Source organism: Erpetoichthys calabaricus, chromosome 17, assembly GCF_900747795.2.
Source record: "Erpetoichthys calabaricus chromosome 17, fErpCal1.3, whole genome shotgun sequence".
Taxonomy (NCBI): Eukaryota; Metazoa; Chordata; class Cladistia; order Polypteriformes; family Polypteridae; genus Erpetoichthys; species Erpetoichthys calabaricus.
Window position 1 is genome coordinate 65,189,418 of NC_041410.2, and position 12,773 is coordinate 65,202,190.

Here is a 12,773-nt window from a genome sequence, read left to right on the forward strand (position 1 = left end):
TACTCTGTAACATTATGAAGAACAGTAAATAAACGTTTACTCAGTATTAACTTTTACACTAAATCAACATCACAACACCATTAGCCCTAGATTCCAATGATTCTTAATTTCATTTTCAGTATAATGTACTAGGATGACCAGATGCCCCGGTGACAAGGACAGTCCCAATTTCAGACTGCACATCCCAATAAATTACTGAAGAATATCAAAATGTCCTGGTTTTATCGGGCTGTCCATCTAGTAAAACATTGCCCTGGTAAAAGAAACATTGTCACAATATATTTAGAACAGTTTGTGCAAAACTCCAAGAAGGACACCCACCCTCACATGCTTCCTTTCCAATTTCTGTGTGGTATATACATAATAGCACAGCCAGAATGCCTAAGAGGAAAGCTTAATATTAAGGACTTGTGTTAAATTTGAACAGCATTGCGAGAAGGCTGTGTGCTGCCATGTAGTCAAGCACTGTGTGGAATCATATGTATTTATTTTTAAAAATTATTTTCTTTTTTCCCCCCAGTGCCAAGAATGGCTGTTATTTTTTTACCTCTTTTTTTCCATACACAGCCAAGACTGAATAATATTGCCCATGAGATCTAGTAATTTAGTAACATTATTAGATTTGAGATCTAACATTTGAATCTCAAATGATCTGAAGTTACATTGTATTTAATGGTGAATATCATCATTAATTTAGAAACTTCACAGTGAGCTTTTACCTTTGCAAATTGTGAATAATTTTCTTATTACATTGTGACTGTTATTTGGAAATTAATATAGATATTTAAATATTTTTCACCTTGCAGCAGCATCCTTGTACATGTAATCTGTGCTATACTTTCTGGTCAGTTTATGGTGTCAGTACAGGTTTTTCCAAAGAGATACAACAGCAGTATAAGTTTCTAAGTTAGATACCCACAAATTCTTCCAACTTGTTGGTGCAGAAAAGCAAGCTTGTATTAACAGGAGTTATGTAGTGTAAGGGGCTGCATTGGAAAATGAAGTTCTCCTGCGATGGATATTTTTAAATAAAGCAATACAAAAGCAACAGTGGAGCAGCACTTTACTTCATGGCTCTTACAGTAGGTAGGAAGGCCTAGTGACTGTGTCAATGGTCTGTAAGCTTGAAGGATGCTAGTTTGGTTCTCTTACTTTCATGCATTATATGGCCAATCATTTCACCTGACAAATGCTCTAAATGGAGAAATATATGAATACTTTATATTCCTATGGATAGAAACATCAAAAAGTACAATAATAAATAAATCTAAATTATAATGTCCCTTCTCATATTTGTAATTCTCAGTTCATGAAGAAGGGGATAAAGAATACGTAGGTGAAATATAATGGCAGTGACAACTACAGTACATGTTGGTTCATGTCAAAGAACATGTTTAAAATGCTCAGATATAATGCATAATGATATAAAGAATACAAATTAACCTAAGACTTGACCTGACTAAGTATAAAAAAGTAGACCACTGTTGGAAGAGCATGGTGGAGGGGTGGATAGCTGCTTCACAGATCCAGTGTCCTGGTTTTAAATTATGTTCTCACAAAGTCTGTGCATGCAAGTCAACTCTTTAAACAGGAGCTTAAAGTGATCATCCTATGACGGCCATCTCCTCTACTGTATGTAATTCTGTAATGGTCTAAAAACAATATTGATTAATGTGCATTCAATCCACTTCCCCATTATACACTCTGGTGTCACATGGCTTCTCGCTGGCGCACTGTTTTTATTGAAAACAGCACCGCCACGGATCCCTAATTTGCTTTTACCCATCCCTCAATTTAAAGCTGGCAGTGGGCACTTTGAGCCCATATTCATTATATAACTTAATCTCCAGTATATTTGGCAAAAAGCTAAAATACCAATAATTGTATCAATGACTAAATACATACGGAGCTAACTGTAGTTTGTGCTACTGTATGTGTGGCTAGGCTAGGTCAACCAGAGAACCACAGTGAAGAACCTCTAATGGCCACAGGCTCTTTGTCTGACTCTGCAACAGGGTTTGATGGGTCACAGGCATGTACTTGAATGAACTTTTACTTGTTTTCAGGACTGAGTAATAGATGGCCAAAATGTTTACTGTGGATACCAGACTACACTTAGTGAAAGTTCAGACAGTCTGACCCTGGTATGTCTGTATGAAATATGTGAGCAAAGTTCAAGATTTCATTTTTTTTTTTTAATCTGGTTGCATAAAATGACCTCTGATAAAATTCAGGCTGGGTTTACAGCTGCACCAAGCATTTCCTAATGTGCCAGTGGGAATAGAAGACAGGTTGCCAAGAGTTTATTTAGGTTTACAAGTGCAGAGCACGGTTCAAGAAGTTAAATATTCATAATTTCATAGAATGTAAATACTGATGGAATATTCTTCCAATACGTTTATGAATCTGAAAGAACATCTACATACTAAAATGTTAAAAGTGTAGTCTGACTAAGATAACATTATTTAAGGGAGTATTCCAGAGTTTAACAGACGTGGCAGGGTGCTCTGTGGCTTTGTGACTTGTCCATTATGAGCCACTTGTGAATTCAGCAATATACTGTGCAGCGCATTCATTTAAAAATGTGTTACTTTTTAAATTTTTATAATATTTTTAAATGACACCAAAGCATACATAATATATTCAACACAGAATAACCAAAAATTCATGGGAGAGCTAAACATTTACACAGAAATGTAAAACTGTAAAAAATGTGTAAAAACTGGTCACCATTTAAGAAAAGGGTTAGAATGAAAATCTGCAGCCACTGTGGCCCACCAGGACTAGAGTTGGAGACCACAGGTCTGTGCCATTTTCATTTGCTGAATTTAAATAACAATCCCTAAAAGCAAATGGATTACTCTGTGGAATATGGAATAAAGAATGGTGGATGCCAGTTACATTTAACTATTTCAACTTATTTCACAGAACATTGAAATTCTTTTTTAAATAGTGGTAGTATACCAAAACTTCTGGACAATTTATACTTAGTCAGTGCTTTTAGAAAGTGCTGTGGGGGCATTCACAGATTAGAGATTTCCCTTTATCAGTCACAAACAATTGACATTTTTATGCTGATGAATATTTGCAGGACATTTGTGGGCCGTGATGTGAATGGTGCTCATGTTCTGAAACCCCTGTCCCTCCCTATTCCCTGCCCATAATGGCTGTTTGCTCCAATCAGAGGCTGAGGAGGTGGAGAGCAGAGGTTTTTCTAGCTGGTTGCTGGGTGACTGCGCTTTCTGTGGCCTTCACTACTTGAACACAGCTGGACAGAGCAGGGAGTGTGAACAACTATCATGTAAGTAATCAATCATTATTATTTTACTTATAAGAGTAAGCAGACATCGTCAACCAGCAAATTGGTGGCAGATATGGAGAAAACAAACAAACCCTGATGACTACTAAGGACTGCTCTGAATGTGTCATGTCGCAGCTGCACATCTCAAACTACAGCACAGTGTCTTGCTCTAATTCTGCTTCCAGGTTGCTAGGGTGACCAGACATTCTTTTTCTAATGCCTGTCAGAGCTACAACTTTTTTTTTCCATTTTGGATCACATTCTGTCTTTTAACCTTTTCATCTGTTTTTGTATGTCATGCTAATTGGAACTAAGTAGCTGCCATTGTCATACTTGTTCAGGTTTAGCACAACATTCTTAATAATGCAGGGATTAAATGAAATCAAAAATGCTGCCCCACCCAACTCCCAGGCAGTAAGCACTGCAAAAAAAATGAAAAGCCTGCCTGATTATTTTTAGAGTGCTTTATGCCATCATGAGATGACAATGATTTGCTCTTCTTCTGGGTATGTATAAGTGGAACAGATACAGAAAACAAAAGTGAATATCTTAATTGCGTTCTTTGTTTCAAACTATAACAGATGTTTTGGTATGCAAAAGAATGAATTCTGTCAAACCCAAAGATCCAACTAACATTATTTTATTTTTTAAAAAGTTGATTTGTTTACTACTTTGTGAGGTAAAGAGGTAATTCATTCTTCTCTGCAGGTGTGGCTGTAGCCAAAATGAAATAATGTCTCCTGTTTTTGTATGTACACAAATACATAGTACAGTTCAAACTTTATACAGGATTTCACATTCTGTGCAGTAAAGACTTTTGCTGCGTGTCTAAGAAATGCTATCATCACCATTTGCTTCTTGAAAAATGTTTAGAATGTTGGTAAACATTTTGAGGAGCTTTACACAAAATGTAATGATTATCTGCCACTCATGATTTTCACCCAAGTAGTCCCATTTCACACACCTTGAAACTGAGTGTGGTATTCTTGTATACTTTGTGTGATGCATCTGCCAAGCTATTCTAAATGATGCTGTATGTGCTTCTGTGTGATTTTTTTTTTTCTTTATGATATGTAAGCAGTCATTTGGTAAATAATTTTAGACTTGTGCCAACATGCCACAAGAAATTCACATTGTTGTTGTGTGGCATCTTTGATTCAAAGTTTGCAAAATTGAGTTTCTTTTTGATTCTATCTTTCATATGTGTGTGTATGTATAGTAGCAGAGCTCGAAATCAGAAATGGGAGTGCCAAACTGTAAAAAACATTTACTGCTCTTATTAAATCAAAATACAAAGGAGGGTCAGCATAGGAAGAATAAGAAGAAATAAAAAAACAAATCTGAATAGGGAATATCAAAGTAATAAAGAATAAATTTTAAAAAATGAGCCTTCCTGTATGCTGGACCAGGCCAAGGGGTCACCCACGTAACACCTGGCTGCGGCAGATAGAGGGTCATTTCCGGAGGGTGGGACTGGATCACGTGTCTGCCTGTGGGGTTGCCAACCCAGGATCCCAAGTTGTTTCGTCGTGTAGTGGGTGCAGCAATGCACTGTACCAGTGCATGCTCCCCAACTTGACTTGACTGTATCACTGGGCCTGGCATCATCATTAGTAAGTCTTTGAGTGACTGGGTAGGGTGGCGTATTCCATTACCTTCCTTAAAAACATCACAAATACACACTCTCGCCTCCTTCTCTCTTCCTTCACCTCTCCTCGTTGTACAACCAGTCTGCAGGTGAGGTTTCTTCCAAATCATTTTCTGACTATACAGGTAGATCTAGTTAGTTTTGTCAGGAAATAGAGTCACTTCTTCATTTGAAGTATTTGGGCTTCTTGGTGACAGCAGTGTTTGGTGACCCTGGTGTGTGTGTGTCTATCCTAAATAAACTAATGGATTATGCAATCTGGAACTTACCCTGAGCTGCTTACCCTTGCCAGAGGGTTTCACTGTCTTCTTCCTTTCGATGTTTACTCTCCTGTAAGTGTTTGAGTGCTTGGAATACATAGGGGCCTACAATGCAATATACAGTACTTAAAGCACTGGGACAACCATATCAGACCACTTATGAGGGATCTCCATTTTGTGGCCTAAAGCATTCTACAAAATAGCATTCTCCTGGAAGTGACGTGGATATTAACGGCAGTTATGATAGTCTTCATTCCCTGGTTTATTTCTACCTCTTTTACTAAACTCTAAACTGTAAACTTCTATCTATCTATCTATCTATCTATCTATCTATCTATCTATCCATCTATCTATCTATCTATCTATCTATCTATCTGGAAAGTATTCACAGCACATCACTTTTTCCACATTTTGTTATGTTACAGCCTTATTCCAAAATGGATTAAATTCATTTTTTTTCCTTAGAATTCTACACACAACACCCCATAATGACAATGTGAAAAAAGTTTACTTGAGGTTTTCGCAAATTTATTAAAAATAAAAAAAATTGAGAAAGCACATGTACATAAGTATTCACAGCCTTTGCCGTGAAGCTCGAAATTGAGCTCAGGTGCATCCTGTTTCCCCTGATCATCCTTGAGATGTTTCTGCAGCTTAATTGGAGTCCACCTGTGGTAAATTCAGTTGATTGGACATGATTTGGAAAGGCACACACCTGTCTATATAAGGTCCCACAGTTGACAGTTCATGTCAGAGCACAAACTAAGCATGAAGTCAAAGGAATTATCTGTAGACCTCCGAGACAGGATTGTCTCGAGGCACAAATCTGGGGAAGGTTACAGAAAAATTTCTGCGGCTTTGAAGGTCCCAGTGAGCACAGTGGCCTCCATCATCCGTAAGTGGAAGAAGTTCGAAACCACCAGGACTCTTCCTACTGGCCGGCCATCTAAACTGAGCGATCGGGGGAGAAAGGCCTTAGTCAGGGAGGTGACCAAGAACCCGATGGTCACTCTGTCAGAGCTCCAGAGGTCCTCTGTAGAGAGAGGAGAACCTTCCAGAAGGACAACCATCTTTGCAGCAATCCACCAATCAGGCTTGTATGGTAGAGTGGCTAGACGGAAGCCACTCCTTAGTAAAAGGCACATGGCAGCCCACCTGGAGTTTGCCAAAAGGCACCTGAAGGACTCTCAGACCATGAGAAAGAAAATTCTCTGGTCTGATGAGACAAAGATTGAACTCTTTGGTGTGAATGCCAGGCGTCACATTTGGAGGAAACCTGGCACCATCCCTACAGTGAAGCATGGTGGTGGCAGCATGATGCTGTGGGGATGTTTTTCATCGGCAGGAACTGGGAGACTAGTCAGGATAAAGGGAAAGATGAATGCAGCAATGTACAGAGACATCCTGGATGAAAACCTGCTCCAGAGCGCTCTTGACCTCAGACTGGGGTGACGGTTCATCTTTCAGCAGGACAACGACTCTAAGCACACAGCCAAGATATCAAAGGAGTGGCTTCAGGACAACTCTGTGAATGTCCTTGAGTGGCCCAGCCAGAGCCCAGACTTGAATCCGATTGAACATGTCTGGAGAGATCTTAAAATGGCTGTGCACCGACGCTTCCCATCCAACCTGATGGAGCTTGAGAGGTGCTGCAAAGAGGAATGGGTGAAACAGGCCAAGGATAGGTGTGCCAAGCTTGTGGCATCATATTCAAAAAGACTTGAGGCTGTAATTGCTGCCAAAGGTGCATCGACAAAGTATTGAGCAAAGGCTGTGAATACTTATGTACATGTGATTTCTCAGTTTTTTTATTTTTAATAAATTTGCAAAAACCTCAAGTAAACTTTTTACACGTTGTCATTATGGGGTGTTGTGTGTAGAATTCTGAGGGGAAAAAAATGAATTTAATCCATTTTGGAATAAGGCTGTAACATAACAAAATGTGGAAAAAGTGATGCGCTGTGAATACTTTCCGGATGCACTCTATCTATCTATCTACACTTTCTATGCTCGTTTTGATGCAGCCATCAAAGAACAAGTGCTATATCCTCAAGGGGGCAGTGAGTCTGTCACTCTGATCCTTGAAACGTCTGACGTGAGAAGGTCCTTCAAAAAGGTCAATCCTCGCAAAGCTCCGGGACCAGATGGCATCCCAGGCCGTGCCCTCAGGGCATGTGCTGACCAGCTAGCAGGTGTGTTCACCAATATCTTCAATCTCTCCCTGAGGCAGTTGGTGGTCCCCACTTCCTTCAAGGCATCCACCATCATTCCTGTCCCAAAGAAACCGGTGGACTCCTGTCTGAATGACTATCGCCCGGTTGCACTGACATCGGTCATTATGAAGTGCTTCGAGCAACTGGTCAAAGGTTACATCTGCTCCTCCCTCCCCGACACACTGGATCCTTTCCAATTTGCTTACAGAGCAAACAGATCTACACAGGATGCCATTGCACTAACAATAAACACTGCCCTCACCCACCTGGAAAGAGGAAATACATATGTAAGAATGCTGTTTATAGATTATAGCTCGGCATTCAACACCATCATCCCCTCAAAACTCATCTTGAAGCTTGATGACCTTGGGTTGGGGACGACCATCTGCAGATGGATTTTCTCTTTCCACACAAACAGGCCCCAGGTGGTGAGAGTCGGCAAACACACGTCCTCATCACTCATTTTAAACACAGGAGTGCCGCAGGGCTGTGTGCTTATCCCCCTCTTGTATTCCTTGTTCACCCACGACTGTGTTGCAAAACATGACACAAACACCATCATCAAGTTTGCAGACAACACAACCATCATAGGCCTTATCACTAACAACGATGAGACGGCCTACAGAGAGGAGGTGCTGGCACTGAGTAATTGGTGCCTGGATAACAACTTGTCTCTTAACGTCAGCAAAACCAAGGAGATGATCGTGGACTATTGGAAACAGCAAGGCGGAGAACACCAGGCCATCTACTTCAGCGGCGTAGAAGTTGAAAGGGTTAACAGCTTCAAGTTCTTTGGAGTAAACATCACCGAGGATCTCTCGTGGACCCTTCACATAGACACTGTGGTCAAGAAAGCTCGCCAGCAGCTCTACTTCCTGAGGAGGCTGAGGAAGTTTGGCATGAATGCCAATATCACCTCAAACTTTTACAGGAGTGTGGTTGAGAGTCTGCTGACGGGTTGCATTACCGTCTGGTATGGGAGCTGCTCTGCCAGCAGCCGGAAATCACTACAGAGAGTGATGAAGACAGCAGAGCACATCACGGGCAAGAGTCTCCCTGCCATTGAAAACATTTACCTCCATCGGTGCTTGTATAAGACAAGCAGCATCATAAAGGACCACAACCATCCATCACACCAGCTGTTCTCCTTGTTACCATCTGGCAGACGATACAGGAGTCTGGCTGCTCGGACTACAAGACTTAAGAACAGTTTTTACCACCAGGCCATTCGACTCCTCAACAGCAACACCTGAACACTTACATACACTTACATTACCCCTACATTGCATTACATCTACATTGCACTACTCACACACAAACTGTACCTGCACACACTCTGAATACTGACTGGAACATGCATCTGCACTTTATGGAATATGCATCTGTACTTATAAAACATTATCTGTGCAATAACTGTCATTTGTACTGCTGCTCATTCAACTCATATTGCTCTATAACTTCTTTTAAAATGTACACATTTTATTGTATATGGCTAGTCTATTTTTAGCTTGTAATTTTTTTTTTTTAATTATTTTTAGCTTTATTGGATCTAGGCTGAGTGACTTGTTTTTCTCATCATACACATTTTATTGTATGTTGACCCTGTGTTAACCTACATATGACAAATAAACCTAAACCTTTCTCAGCATAAACATTTGATATGTAAATAAAAGTTGGGTTTATAAGATTATCTGTCTGTCTGTCTGTGAAATTGGTTTGCTGTGGTACTTTACAAATGACAGTTTTAAAGCGGTTTAGCTGTGTTAGGTTTGCTGTTAGTACTGTAAGATTTTATAGTGTCTTTAAGTCCAACAGTACCCTCTATTGGAATGTATGGACCCGATAGGGCTGCACTTCTAGACTCTATATCCCAAGCACTCCTGAAGGTGTCCCAACCGGGTTCTCATGCGACCTGACGTATGGGGAATTGAACTGCTCCTGACTCCTGGCTTTTCTATTGGTCAATCCATTAATTTATACCGGCTGAGCACAAAGCTATTTTCTCAGTTTTTTCGCCAATCTATCTGTCTTTCCAGTCTGGCTTCCCGTCCAAGTAATAAATTATACTCCTTCTCAGCTAGGATGCCCATTCTTATCCTACAATATGTATATATACTAGCTGTGTGTGGTCTTCGGGGCAAAAAACAGCCTAATGACTCCCTAGCAGTTTAATTATATTTGTGAACAGCTAACTCTTAAGAATTACACAGAACAGAGGATGCAAACCCACTTTGTGCTTGCTGCTCCACTGGCTTTCGTAAGAATACAATGGCGATACCATATCTTAGCCATACTGCTGGCATATGAGTCCTATTAATCTTTGTCTCAAGAAAATACCTTCCAATAGACAATTGTTTTAATGAAAACTTCAAACCTTGCTGTCCATTGTTGAGGTGTTTCACTTACATGTTGTTGAGCCATGGCATTTGCTTAGTTTTGACTTTGTGTCTCTTCATCTGTGGCACATGGGATGAATGGGCATCCCGACAAGGAGTCAGGAAGATCTCTTACCTGGGTGGGAGGCACCGATTGAATGGAACGACATCCCGGCCAAGAGAGGGAAGGATGTCGCACTCGGACAAGGCTGCCCTAACAGATGAATGGACATTCCAAGTAGAGGAGACAATTCCTTACTTGGGCAGGAAGCGCCAAGCAGATACACAGGCATCCCAACTGGACATATTTGCAATACCTTCCCTGACCAGGCTGAAAAGGAAGGACAGGGAAGAACTGTCACTGGGGTTTGTTTATTCCCCCAGGACATCAGGTGGCAGTAGCCCTGGATATCGGTACCCAGTCGGAAAACAGTAGGGCATGCTGGGAAATGTAGTCTGGCAAAGCAGCTCTGCTGGGGTCCGTCGGTACTGTAAGAGGGCGCTGCAGGGAGATGTGCTCCCTGCTATATTGGATTTCCTTATGACTCAGAAGTGCTTCCAACAGGGAGCAGCCCTGGCACCAGAAGTACTCCCGGGGACTGCATTCCCTTGTACAGTCAAGTCGGAGCTGGGAGGAGGGAAGGCAACACTCAAGTGGAGGAGGGCAGTGCGATGGAGAGAGGAGAAGTGAACTAGAGAAGAGATAACTTGTGTTTTTAAGAGTTATTGTATATTTTGAATACCAGTTTATTTGAACCCACGACTGTGTTCATGTGGTTGTGTTGGGGTTTGGGGCTCATTGGTGCTCTGTTTCCATCACTATATACACACACACAGAGAGTAGTCCAATATATATATATATTAGACAACATATATATTAGAAATGTTGAGCACCTCATTAGGTGCACCTGCAGTGGTAGTGCTGCTGCTTTGCAGTAAGTAGACTGTGGAAGATTGTGGGTTCGCTTCCCGGTTCCTCCCTGTGTGGATAGCGCTTTGAGTACTGAGAAAAGTGCTATATAAATGTAATTAATTATTATTATTATTACCTGCTCATTACTTTAAATAACCTTCTCCTCCTAACAGCCATTCAAGGCTGCATCTCAACTTACATACTGTTGCATGCAGACTTGTTCAGCGATACATTAGAATGAATAAGACATGTCATCCAAGTAATTCTGACTGTGGTATGATCATTGGAGCAAGAAGCACCTTCCCTTTCGGGATTCTCATTTAGATTTTACAGTCTCTAAATTTTACAGTGAATAGAAGGATAAAGTAAAATCTACAGTGAGCATTGGTTCTATGAGCATAAACTCCTTGTTGCTGAGAGATTTCAGAGGAGCTAACAGAATGGCACAGATACAAAAATAGGGTGTCTTTATAATACTTTTGTGCAGGAGAGTGTCTCTGAATATAAAACACATCTGATCTTGAATGCAATTGGCTACAGAAGCAGAAAAACACACCAGGTTCCACTTCTGTCACCAACAAATAGAACTGCAGCTACAGTACGCAGATAATCATTAAAAGTGGATGACTAAAGTTTGGAAGAATATTGCCTGGTCTGATAAATCTCGATTTCTGATGCCACAACATACTAGGCATTGTTGCTGGCCATATGCATTGCTTTGTGGATACGGTCTAACCTATTTCACATGCCTTCTTCCATTTACAAAGGATGTTAGTATTTCAAGCTGGTTCCATGAACATGACAGTGACTTCAGTTTTCTCCAGTGACCTACACAGTCCCCAGCTCTCAGACCAATAGAGTATGTTTGGACAAGCTACAGGAAATGCATGATGTTTATTGTGTCAGTGAAACCAAATTCAGTAATATATTTCTAGCACCTTGTTGAATCTACATACATCATAATTTTTTGAGTAGTAAAGAGGTTCTAATTGATAGCGCGTGTGGAAAGTGTATGTTGTGAATTTGTCTGTATCTATGTTGTGTACTACAGACGACGTCTGTTATCACGGGCACATCTGGCAAAGTTTTGTTTGGCATAGGACATGTTTTACAGGTGAGGACTACTCCAGAACGATTCAGAATACAGAATAATCACACACAACAGCACTACACTGTTCCTCCTATTGTACTCTCCTGCTGTCCAGGCTTCATTATCCTCCTCCTACACTCTTGACCCCAACTTCCCAAAAGAACTGCCTTTGTAAGTCTGACCCTGGCAGGATTGTATCCCAGAGGCAGTTCTGGGTCAGGCAGAGCCTTCACATAACAGGGGAGTTGTTCAAAGAACCTTAGCAGAGCCAGCTATATAGACTGTATATACCAGGCAGTCCTGCAGACCTCCAAATGGGAGCACATTCAGAGGTATGCTGTCATATGGTATGTCTCTGAAGTTACCACCAACCATCTAGCCCATCCGTGCCCTCCATTTTAATATTCACACACAGAAATGATGATTAATATGTCCAAAAAAAAAAAAAAATTTAATACAGTGATTTTTAAAATGAGAATTTTTTCTCCTTTCCTACAGCTGGAACACTTTAAGTCATTGGTGGAGTTTGATTCTGCAGTCTTCCACTTTGCAAGTCTCTCAAAGGGAACCTTTAATTATACTCTTTATTTATATGGCTCTGTGGGATACTGTAGATTTATAACATATTTATCCATTATTATCTGTGCATAATCCAAAATTGTTCTGCAATATATATATATATTATATAAATTATATATATATATATATATTTTTTTTTTTTTTATTTATTTATCATTTCTAACCTCAACACTAAGACCATTTAAAGTTCTTTGCAGTCATTGTTTCAAAACTCAAGCCTTTCCCTGATCCCGTTCCACCTCTGATTTTTCATAAGAACTTATGGTTTTCCTCTCACGTCCTGAAAATATACCATTAGATGTTAAATTGACTTGGTGTGCCCTGCCATAAAAAAAATGTGGTTTTTGACCTTTCCTATCCTACTCATCTCTTAATGTAAGAAGATTTATTTATG

At 40.3% G+C, this 12,773-nt stretch overlaps 1 protein-coding gene across 9 annotated transcripts in view; it reads left to right on the forward strand.

Annotated features, from left to right (window-relative positions):
• Positions 1-3,155: 3,155 nt before the first annotated feature.
• Positions 3,156-12,773, forward strand: part of plin1 (perilipin 1) — a 145,299-nt gene continuing 135,681 nt past the window's right edge. For all 9 annotated transcript variants that reach the window (XM_028822506.2, XM_051920236.1, XM_051920234.1 and 6 more), the window contains exon 1: positions 3,156-3,301. The gene's annotated coding sequence lies outside the window, so the exon portion shown is untranslated. The remainder of the gene's footprint in view (positions 3,302-12,773) is intronic.